The 12,492-nt window shown below is 39.9% G+C and overlaps 1 protein-coding gene and 1 long non-coding RNA gene across 2 annotated transcripts in view; both read left to right on the forward strand.

Moving 5' to 3' along the window:
- Positions 1–12,492, forward strand: part of LOC145434400 (uncharacterized) — a 110,336-nt gene that overhangs the window by 27,488 nt on the left and 70,356 nt on the right. The gene's annotated exons all lie outside the window — the stretch shown is intronic.
- On the forward strand, positions 458–6,455 carry LOC145445463 (uncharacterized). Its single transcript, XR_013917027.1, has 2 exons — positions 458–5,218; positions 5,842–6,455. It is a non-coding gene; the product is annotated as an uncharacterized LOC145445463 (long non-coding RNA).

Below are 12,492 nucleotides of genomic sequence, written 5' to 3' on the forward strand. Positions count from 1 at the left end.
ATTTCAGGATTTGTATTGCAAAGGCTAGCAATAACTGCAGAGTCTGGCCAAGAAAATGTCGTCTAGCGATAATTGCAAGAAAAGAAAGTATGAACAGGAAAATGGAACGGTAACTAGAAACGTCAATACGAAACCAAACAACAAAACTTTGTCACGAGTTACCCAACGGAAACGGATTTACGGAGTAATAAAATTACCGAGCTGAAACATTCCTTACATTCTAATCAGAACTTAAAGGAACTACTCCGCACTGCTTTGTCGTCATATCAGTCAGATTTCATACACATGGAAGCCCTGGTGGAGACGAACCATATAACCACACAATATTGAACTAAATTCGGAAGCCTAGATTTCATTTGACGAAATATATCCGTATTCATAATTTTGTGTTGTGGCTATTTTAACGATAAGATTCTTGATTTGCGGCACACGCATGAAGAAGGTCTTTCCACCCTGATATATATATATATATATATATTTACCTATTAGACTACTTTGGTGGACAGTCCTGTTTTGAAGCAGTTGGGCGACAATTATCGCCAACAGAAGGAGACAAGCTAGGCGTCTGAAAATAACTCGATTGGTTTTGGAATATCGATTCCGCGCTTCGTCACTGGTGATTTGCGGTTTATATCGCAGCGTTTAGAATATACACGAAATGTCCTCCAACTGCGGTCGCCCTAATTTTTCCCAACTTTTGCAATATCTAATAGACCACTTTAGTGGACATTTGTTACTTAGGGAGACAATTCGCCATTTTGAATTACCAGACCATGACCATTGCTGTTACTGAACTAAGGTGGACATTGACGTCGTATTATATGACAAGGTTCGGGAACCAGTTTCGTCAAAAGAGTCATTTACCAATGACAATCACTTTTGACGTCACTATTTGAAATCCACGACGTCATCCTTGTACGATATCGATGATCGCGATACATAATTCGCCGTTTGTTTGTTTTTTATTCATGGTGTTTTGACTAATTTGGTAGTTTTAGAGTATGCCTATATTCATTTTTTGATTCCGTATTCACCGACTTTTAGCACAGCCCACTCCTAGGATTTTATAAATCACCGCTTACGCGGATCACATGACAACGAGGAGCCTAGATAAACCTCCAACACTTGGGTAGGAATTCTCGTGTCGTCCTCAGCCGGACTCGAACCAACAACCCATTGGTGTTGCAGCTGTGGATTATACCAATGACCACGCCATTTCACCACGCACATATTTGCGTTTGAAAACTGCTGTGAAAATACGGAACATGTGTCTTTATAAGAAGCTACAGTTGGCCATGCTGCAGATTAGATCACCAGTTCTCTACGGCTAGTAGGCAAATAACTACGACATTCAATAGCTACTTTGCTGCGATAGCAGATCTCAGTTACCATAAAATAATAAATATATTCATTTATTATAATCGACCCTAATATCCATCGGAAGCTTCTTGTTTCATAGACTTGGAGTGTATTAGCAGGTATAAGGCAATTTTCGGCTTAACGTATAAGGCACACTTTTTGATCAATTATTACTAGTGCTGCAAGACAGAAACCTTCGAATAAATACCACATTAACATGTCTGTACCTCCTATCTCAGACTCTCGTCATGTTAAAGCCGCTTCAAATCGTTACGGATTAGCTGGAAATTAGTCCACTTCATTAAAATAACTCCATTAAAGGGTGGTGGGATAATTTTTTGAAATTAAGGACGACGAAAATGAAATGAGCTGACAAGCAGGTAAAATACGGGTAAATATATTCCTCCAGTGATAGTAACATGTATTTTTGTCGGACCAATTTTGATTTCATGAAATCATTCCCAGTTATGCAGGGCACATCGATGTCTCTCTGCCTTGATTCGAAGTTTTTACTGATTGCAAAGTCGCCATTCCTAAAATCTCATCCACAGAGACATCAATTGCATTCCTCAGCAACTCAGCGTTCCAATATTTCTCTGCCACTTGACATTGACTGATCCAGGGCGTAAATGATGCCGATTGCAATTGAGAATGGACTATGCCAATGAATGGTATTTATGAGTTGAAAAAGCATTTATGGTACTTCACTTAGGCGTTGATACTAGAGCTGTGTATGTGCTGGAAACTTTGCGAGCTTCAGGGAAATTAAATGGTAACCCACTGAGCTTATAAAGCACATTAGATATTTTCTGGTCTTTCAATATCACCAGAACCCCCTTCTTGTCATAAAGTAATAAAAAACATTGGTGATTTAACACGATATATGGATACAATTAGTTATTAGATGGTATTCACCGAATGTGGAGGATGACATGAAAAAAGGACGATGACTTTTGATAGGAATAAGATCTGTCACGATGCCAATTAGTCTTATAATCCGCCTGTAAGAGTACTATATAGGCTAGGAGTGCTGCAGAGGACATGATAGAATAATTCATAAATATCAAATTGCATCGTGAAGGAATCTACCTTGGACCGATAAAGAATATAGATATTGACTATCACTTGAAAAATATACTTACCCGTATTTTGTGTGCTTATTATCAGTTCATTTCCTTATTGTGGTCGTGAATTTCAGTGTGTAAAGTACTGTATTTGAGAATTATCTCACCATCGTTTCAACGTGTCTATCCAAATGAAGTGGACCAATTTACAGCTAATATGTGTCATCAATTTCTTTCAGTTACTGGCGATGTATGCCTTGTCAAGATCAAAACATGTGTAAAAGACATCCCTGCCTCCTAAGGCATAAATAGAACACGATTTCTGGACATGTCGGTGTGACGAAATCGGTCACCGTAAATACTATTATTCTAGCAGCGCAGCACGAAATCCAGCAAACCTAACCGAACATTCGCCGCATTCACAGACACGCCTATGAGATCTTCAATTCAATCAAGCTCGTTAGTAGAGCGTAGCGAGATAGCGTTTAGTGGAATAATCCACAACCGCAAAACCAGCTGATTGCGGTTTCAGGTCCGACCGAGGTCGACTCCAAATTTGTACTGTGTTAAAGGTTTATCTCGGTTTCTACGTACCACTCATTTGCGTAATCGTTGTCTTATGAACGTAAATATCGCATACAAAGATATCGGCAATGTGAACAATATAGTCGAGCACCATGAATATCAAACAATAACGACCAAAATTGTTGCGTTACGCTATATTGCGGCGTGAAAATTGCTTTCATGAATCGCATCGATCTGATGTCATAGTTCAGATACGCGCCTTTCGCAGATGAAACATATTAACCTAGCTTTATCGGCTCGGAGCCGAATGAATCTTCACTAATCTATACTAAAACAGTCAGAGTGGGTTTGTTGATGCAGCCATCCATCCAATCTTATCGAGTACACCAGTCAAACCAAATTCGAAATAGTGAGGTGATGTAATATTGACCTTGATACCGATAGCTTTCCTTCATGTGTAATTTCGTCATTAAATGCTATATTTGTCGTCAAGACTACGTGGACTACGGGTTTTTGTAAAGTATCATAACTTTTACGAGTAATTACCGTGCCCGATAAATTATAATCACAATAATCAACATGGTCAAAATGCCGAATCATATATAAGATTATCCCAACCGGGGCCTACGATAACTGGCCTACGATCGTAGGCCCCTAGGCCCCGTCCCAACCTATCTTCATTGCCAATTGCGAGTCTTCTTGATTACCCTGGCGCTTGATGGGTTCATCATCATTGTAAACGAGGTATTACATGCGACCTAATGTTATTTAATAGGCTCCAGGCTCCGCCTATGCATGCAGGAGGCCTGTGCTTCAAGTCCCGCACTGATCATAAATGGACTGTACGTACGTACACTAGGGCTGTTCAAAAATAAAGTAAAATTTCGGATTCCAGCCATTGACTTATTAAATTGTCAGGTTACCCTAAGAACACTGCACACCAAAGTTGGTTCAATTCTAACAAGTAAAGGACTCCGCAGATCAAATTAAAAATTTTAATTTATTAGGTGAAATTTTGAAAAAGAATTCAAATTTTTCTGCCAACCCCATGAAATTGTTTAGCTGTCTTCAAAGACGATGCAAACCAAATTTGACTCAATTCCGACCAGTAGAAGCGGAGTTATGTGAGTTTTTCGATTATAATCCTCGGATTATCCTGGATCGGTGGATCATCCGAGAAGTTCACGTTTTTCATAGGCGGGCTTTCCGAGGTTCCGTCTCGGTCGTTCACACCACTGGGCCATACGAGGTACCGCTGCGTTCGTCTTCGGGCCCCGCGTAGACCGATACCCGATACGATCGTATCGGACTTTCAGCCGACTCGGGATCGGCCTTCAAAAAACAGTGTATAGCGCTTTTTTCACAGTTTTTTTAATCACCGATTTCTCGCCAACCGAATATCGTAGCCGGATAAATTTGGTACCGGCAGACGCGTAATTCGATTACAATTCCAACGATACCCAGGAAATGGGGTTGGGACGCGTAGAAAAAAGTTTTCTTCCAAAAACCCGTGATGGTACGCCAATACGGGTTACGCAATTGGTTTTTCGATCGGTCGGTATCAGAACACAGATCGAAATACCGATCGACAACCGCTGGTCTTAGGGGTTCGACAGAGTTATCCCCGCTTTCCTCTCGTCGAACTGAACGCGATGATATCCGATTCAACGGCTTGGGCACGGGGTTGGCCCGGTATTGGCGTCTGAAAAGTCGGTTTTTGTCTCCCAAAGGCTACCGAATTCGCAGAATATACAGATCGATCAGTAGCTTAGGAATAGCCTACTTTTATCACAAAAAATTTAACATGCCGCCTTTCTTACAGAGATAGGCACAATTCACAATGTTGAATTAGGTCGATGACTTTTGTATTGTATACGTACGCGCGACCAATTGCGTGCCATCATCTGGTAAGGTCTCATGTCCGCTGTCACCGAGTGATTGAAAGATTAGTTTCAGCGTATTAGCAGGTTATTGTAAATGGACGTTACTTTGGACGATGGACTAGCAGATGATGTAGAATGATGCAGAAGATGTATTAGCACCTCATGGCCCTAAAGTTTCATGACAAGTAAATCAGCATGAATCCTTAACACGAATCTTATATGAAAAGTTAAAGACGCAAACATGCGTGATGGAGTTACTTCCCAATCAGTGTTTTCATCGAACGATTCGTTCTGTGTATTGAAGAGTATTCTACATAGCTGCTGAATTCTGCGTACAATAGCGTACAAATTTGGATCGCCACGCTGACTCCTTTTCCATGACAAAAAGTGAGTATTCAGTATAGAATGCATTTCCCTTCTGTTGTAAGTATTATATTTCGTTAACTACGTCACGCGGAAGGGTAAGTACTGGACAGAACAGTCGCCAAACGGAGGCTGCGTCCTGTGATGTTTCCCTCACTAATTCAATTCGTGCCGTGGTAGATTTTCACTGCGTAACGTGCTTTCTGACAGATTATTAAACGTCTATGTGAGTAGCAACGGATTTAGAATCGTCCTTGAAAAGGTGTTCACAGAACTCAATTAGTAAAATGTTGACTTCACGCTCAATATATCTGGGAATAGGCCTACTTTTATCGCGTAACGTTAACTTTATATTGTTTCCCGATTAATTTCAAATAATTCAACTAGCTAGATACTTTCTAAATATTGATAAATCGTATATATACGCTGTGTGAGTGAGCACATAGTTACGATAACATCTGCCTTTTCGTTTCATTGATTCTTTTCAAAATCAAGTGTGTGGCCTATGATAAAGCTCCATCTTGATGAAGCAACCTATCATGTTGCATTTTTGTTTTGAAATTTACTGGAGTTGTGTATAATCTTCAAACGTATGTACTGTGCATGGAGCTAACAATTTGGCATTAGATCGCTGCCTTGTTTTTCAGCCACTGCAAACAATCGAGACGTCAAGATAGCTGGGAAGACACTCTAATGAATTTGCCGTCAAGCAATTCTGATCAAAGTGCCTGCGGTCTCCCTAGTCTGCCATAATGATCAACGATGATGACGTGACGGTCTGATCACTTAAACATCAGACTGTCAATGTCAATATATGTATTGTTGCCTTGGCTTGAACGGACGGGGCCGTAATTGATAGCCGAATCTGACTGCTTCTTACCGTGTGTTAATATAAGGAAAATAGAATATCTGTACTCATGTTTTAGTTAGTGCAACGCATATAATGTAAGATTATCGGTTGTAAGCCTAGATTATACCGAGCGTTGTAACCAGCGCATTGTGCGAAACCGACACTCTGGGTATTTACAACTGATACCACAATATGTCTGATAGCCAGTGATAGGTGTTTGAATGGACACTCTCTTGCCGCAGCATTGTGACGTTATGAAATGACAAAACAAGTCAACTTTGCAGTTGGCTGCTTTCCGAACCTATATCGCCACATTTCAGCCTGATCATCATTATTTGTTTATGTTAGCTTTGCAGAGTCATTTTATCCTTGTACGTGATGACGAATAAACGAGTTTGATTTTTCAAGCAACACTGCTGCATGGTATGAGCGGATGACATAAGCTACGTCAGTTGAATTTAATGTTAAAATTACGGTTGATTGATATCACGCGTTTTCAACCCAGATATGCGTTTCTGGTAAGATGATAGGGTGATTACAATCATTTAAGGAATTGCTACAAACTTACGAAGGTATGGAAAGCTGATTGAGGTCACATGGTCCGTTGGACCTTGCACATAATTTGAAAATTACGACGAGATATATTGTTATTATGCTAGTCGTTGCTGTTCTCCTCTCTCTAGCAACGAAATTATTGTGGGTGTGGAGAGGGATGATTACACCCGCGGCCATATTAGGTCACATTTTATATTCATCTGGTCCAGATTGACACGACATGAATATTCGGCGCCAGCAATTTAGGTACCCGGATCAAGACATTTTTATATCGAAGTTTACGGTCAACATAAGGGAAATCCTTTTCGGCTAATGTTTTCTTACTGACGATCTTTTTGGCTCACTTCTCTGAGACCCATGTTGACCCACACTTTATATGTCTTTTTACATCGTGGCGTGGTAATGGCCAACGCTCGCTTAGATGCCTACGTCTACAGATGATGCGCATTTTTTTGTGGAGGAAGGGTGCCTAATAAACAAACATTTATCTACATGAAATCGCGTACAGCGCGAGAAAAATTAAAAAGTTACGAAAATTTTCAAATAAATAGCGAATAATTAGTGTTCATTCACGAAATAATTTTGGCACCATTCGAGCTCGCCCTCCCCCAAGCGGGGTAGGAATATCTGGGTGTGGCAGGAATGGGGGAGATAGCGTAGCAGTGATGCGTGCGGCTTTTTGATCTGTAAATCGTTGGTTCAATCCCCGGGCGGGTCAGACCTAAGATTCGAAAACTGGTATCCACGGTATCCGATGGTTAAGATAAAAATAAGTTTGTTTGCTTTCTCTCTTTCTCTCTCTTGAGCATTAGTAAGGTGAATCCTTTCTTATTTGCACGGTTAGAGCAACAACCCTCCTTGGTTTATCTGGGCTACTCCTCCGACAAAGACATGGATTTGCGAATGCCAGGAAAGCGAACACTGAATTGCTAGGACAAGCAACTGAAACACAGCTGAAGAGAAAAAATGGAAGCCAATCACCTTCACGATTAGGCCGAGATGGATGCTATAGATTAATAATAACCGTGCTTGGTAGTTTTAGCATTCTCTTCTCTGTTCAATATGTCGCAATGCATCTTTAGTACCGCATTGCACATTGTCTGGCTTGAGCGGAAACAATAATTTGAGCTAAATTAGAAATAAAAGTCGGGGGTTCGCTGAGGCTCGCGACGGTCCAAAAGGGGTCCGCAAAGACATGAAAGGTTGAGAATAACTGACACAAGGTACATGCCTTACGCTCGCAACTGACAGAGCATCTTAAAGCTGTTTTGACACAAGCAAATCAACGACCTATCAGCTCGATATATTGGGTGCGGGAAATACTACAGAATATTTATCATGCTATAACCAATACATATATTTGATGGAGTTGTATTAAGGTAAATCAGGGATCCTTTTTCACAATATGTATCACGAGTGTTAAACAACAAAATTTAACGATGGTATAGTGCCCTTTCGCCTTTGCCAAGAGCTAATCAGGGCCCAAATAATAGGAGTCGCCATTAAAATCGTACGATCCGCGGTGTCTACCAAGATCGCAACTAGAACTTATGTCGAGTCATCACAATGGTAGTCAGCATTTTTTATGTCGTCATTTTTTAAAACAGTGTATAAAGTCTTAAAATCCCTATATATACTGGAATGGTCTAAACTGAGTAAATCCTAAACAAAAACTATCATGTATGCAAAGCGGTGTCATTTTATACACGCGAAAAGTGGAAGAAAATCCCCCCTATTGATTGTCGACTTAATGCCACTTTTCAAAATACGGGGTTTATACAGGGGTCAAAATGTCGCCATTGTAACTCGAAATTCCTGCTACTTCATGACTTGATTTCTTTTGGAAGGGACAAATGAGGGACTAATAAGCGTGGTCCCAAACGGATTTGCTTAACAGACGATAGCAACCGAGGGAAAAATGTCGCCAAGAATTAGGGGGACACAAAATTGTCTCCCAATTTTTTTCGTCCCCCAACTGCTACAAAAATAAGTGCGATTGTCTCCCGAAGTAGCCTAATAGGTAAATATATATATATATTCGTATAATACTTATATGCTGTGAAGGAACGGAGTTCAGGTGAGGATATGTTCGTCACAACAATTTTTAGCCTTCCCCAAATTGAAAAGGGTTGAAGAACGCTTGGAAGAGCACCGATTTAGAGCGTTAACCCCTATTCTCAAAAATACTCAAAACATTGCATCTACATTACAAAGTCCCTTAAAAACAGGAATTTACCCATTATTTTTCTAATATAATTTCGGCAGATCATTATGTATTACCGTTCTTGAATTTACGTGTCTAATAACTAACCCAATTACAAATCCAAACGATCTTACGATATCAGATTGCCTTGTCCAAGCACTCATTTTTATGTTAGACAATACGCAGTCAATCAAATGCTGAAATTTTTTCACTTCGATTTGTCGACAAAATGACTGTAAACAATGAATAAGTGAGCGACTCTTGGACTCTTCTAATGCTTTTGATCACTGCAACCAAATCCCACAGGTATTATTGCAAGGCACCGATAAGAATTGCAATGATAGTTAGGGCAGACCCGTATATCCGACGAGTAAGTGAAAATGACAAGCCATCGAGTGGCATGGAAATAAGTTCTGAATACGCCGCAACCGCCAATACGTATTGTACACTAAATTGTTAGATTTCCCAGATTAAAGTCCAATCCCGCAATTTCACTGAAAATGCCTTTGACGAATAATTGCGGGGGTGGGGAGAATACATGAACAAATTCTCAAACATGATGTCAATCTAATGTGCAGGAAACTTATCGATAATGAATATCAGTTTTCGCCAATTTGTTGATATATTTGATATTAGAATTCCTATATCATCGAAAATAGAATTATTTCTTGCTGTCGACGGCGAATATCCCTGCACTCTAAAAGCATCTACTGTCTATATTAATAGTTACAATGTTCTGGTATCAGTTTGCATTTTGCTACAGCCAAAGGTGGTCAAATTAGGAGTAGAAACGCAAAAAATCGACTCAAGTAGAACACGCACAAAAGAATGAAGTCCTACATTGGGCAATCCAGTATCGAACCGTGCATTTGTATCGTATGCGAAAAAAATTGTTTTGGAGCAGATCATCACGGATGTACCGTCTCAAATTTGCTAGTCTAGTTCGTAATGCATTCTCACGTCAAGGAAATAGTTTTATACGGAGCATTGAGTCGCAAGTACACACTCGATAATCTTTCAGCGATAGAAATTCAGCGACTGAATATTTTTCACTGTATTTTCGTTCGATGATTTCCATGGAGTCTCTCGATTATTTTAGGTGACTATGCGAAATGAATGTCGGACATTCCAGCGAGCAATTATATCATGGTCTCGAATAATCACTACTGACACGTTAAATCATTATCATTCAGCTTGCCAATCTGTCGTTACGGGATGGTACGATGACGTCAGATATCTATGGTAACGTTGCGGATATTATCAGCATCACGGGATGCTCGACAATATTTTTTGGAGAATGCGATTTGACGAAACAAAAGTTGCAAAGCTTCACGAAAACCGGCAAGAATATTAAAATATCTGTAAGTTACAGATTTTGCTGATTGATTTGATTTGTTTTGATATGAATAATTCGTATTATGAAAAGAAGTACCAAGAAGTAAATCGACCTTAAACTATATACTGTAATGGTAAATAAATTGGATATGATGATTACATCTTATTTCCTAGCTCTCGAAGCTCCACATAAGCGATGTCAAAATGCCAGCTGAATGTTACCGCGAAATCGCAACTACACTCAAGTCCATCAGTTGCAAAGAGATAGTGTTCGAAAACTGTGAATTGACGAGTCTGAAGCTTTTTGAATTCTACGCTGGATGTAAAGATAACGATCTATCTGTAAGTTTAGTTAATGTGCTGAAAACGTGCATTGTTTGTATCACGAATGATCACTAAGTTTTCGTTGGGTGTCTTATTCCTACTCACAGATCACGCAATAACACTAACCGCAGAATATAATACGTTTGACGAGTGATATTGACAGGGGATTGGCAGATCAAAGTGACTTCTGTGCTGGAAAAGTAGTCAGAAATCCATCCAAATAATGAGCACACAATACAAATTGACAAAATGAATTACTGAACAAATCGTGGACTATTGCAATGCGTTTGATCGCTGCAACCAAATCCCGCATGCTAGAGACCGTTCGAAAATGCCGTTGACTGTATTGCAACGCACTGATAAGAATTGCGATGATAGTTGGGGGTAGCCCAGTAAATGAGACGGGTAAGTGAAATTGAAATTAGTATGGAGAGCTATGTAAATTTGTTCTGGATACGCAGCCAACGATAATACAGCTTGTACACTACATCGTTGGATTTCCTAGATTAAAATGCGATACGATCATAATTTCATTGCAAAAGTTAATGGCGACAAGAACTGAGGGGTGTAAGAAGAATAAATCAGCAAAATCGTAGACATTATGCTTATTTATTTCTCGACATTGTTGACACTGGAAGGGACAGATAATCAAAATTGAAATCATTTCGCGCTCTCTACGTCTGTATCACTGCAAGAGAACACTTCTACTATTCTGAAACTTGACTCAGATAACAGTTTTCATTGTGTGACAGCCTCCTGAAATTATCGACTACGGGGTACCGTTTGAACCGTGTGGTGTTTCATAGATTTTCCGCACAGTTGAATCCAAGGACGTTTTGCGAATAACATCGTCAGCTACTGCCGAGATTCGCATAAATACGGGATTGCAATATTTTTTTTCATTACGAGCTCGGAAGATGTTGATAAAATTATAGTTTACTAGAGATGTTACAAACATTATTTTAAGTTGGTGTCCGGCATGGGAACCGTGAGCTAGATGTCCACAAACTAATAATTGAGGTTTTCCCCTGTGAATATTTTGTGTGAAGTACCAGTATTTTCCAATAAAGACAACGATCTATCTGTAAGTTTAGTTAATGTGCTGAAAACGTGCATTTAGAAATTTTTCGGGGGGAATCTAGCTTTGGCGTTGTATCGGAAGATACAGAGGGTTCGCAATGTGTGGCGAGATAGTGCAGTGGTAAGCTCCACAGCTGCAACACCAATGGGTTCTGGGTTCGAGTCCGACCGAGGTCGACTCCAGAATTCCTACCTAAGTGTTGGTAAGTTTATCTAGGTTCCTCCTTGCCATCTCATCCGTTTAAGCGGTGTCTTATAAAAGGCTAGAGGTAGTTCGTGCTATAAGTCGGCCGCTACGGAATAAAAAATGGAGAAAATTTGCCTGGTGTAAATGACCATAGTAGTCAACACAAACACACACCATGAACACCACAAAACAAACAAACTGGGTTCACACGGTTTTTAGATTTTTATGGTAGAACTGTTATGTAGAAACTAATTCTTTACAAATATATGTTTCTTTCGGCGGATTTTCAGCTGGGTGTATGTTTAAATGCCTTCTTTAGATATATATTCCCCCTTATAAAGTAAAGTTCGCGAGACGATTTCGTTGGGCCCGCGACAGCATCCCGACCAAATTGCTACTAAGCAGGAAAAAATTAAGCCGAATTCAGCACAAGGCGGCTGATGAAATTGTTTACCTTTTTAAGTCAACATATGAGCTTATGTGAAAAACATATCAATTTCATCGATTCGACTCACGTCATAGCAAGCGGACTTAGTGATTTATGTTTCGTCAGCGGCTACCCGACCGGTAAAAAATCAGGTCCAATTTAGCTGTACTTTACCACGGTGAAGTGCGGTCCGCATTCGACATAGTTCGTACATATCTGAATACGATTGTCCAGTAATTGCTCAGTCAACAAAGCACCTTTTTTAGTCACAGAAAAATTATTATTGGGGGGGATTTTCAGCTCAAATATCGGCCAAGGGGGCCACGAGACGAAAAAG

The sequence above is a fragment of the Botryllus schlosseri genome, chromosome 1 (genome assembly GCF_051294905.1).
Source record: "Botryllus schlosseri isolate E-star chromosome 1, Bs_hap1, whole genome shotgun sequence".
Classification (NCBI taxonomy): Eukaryota; Metazoa; Chordata; class Ascidiacea; order Stolidobranchia; family Styelidae; genus Botryllus; species Botryllus schlosseri.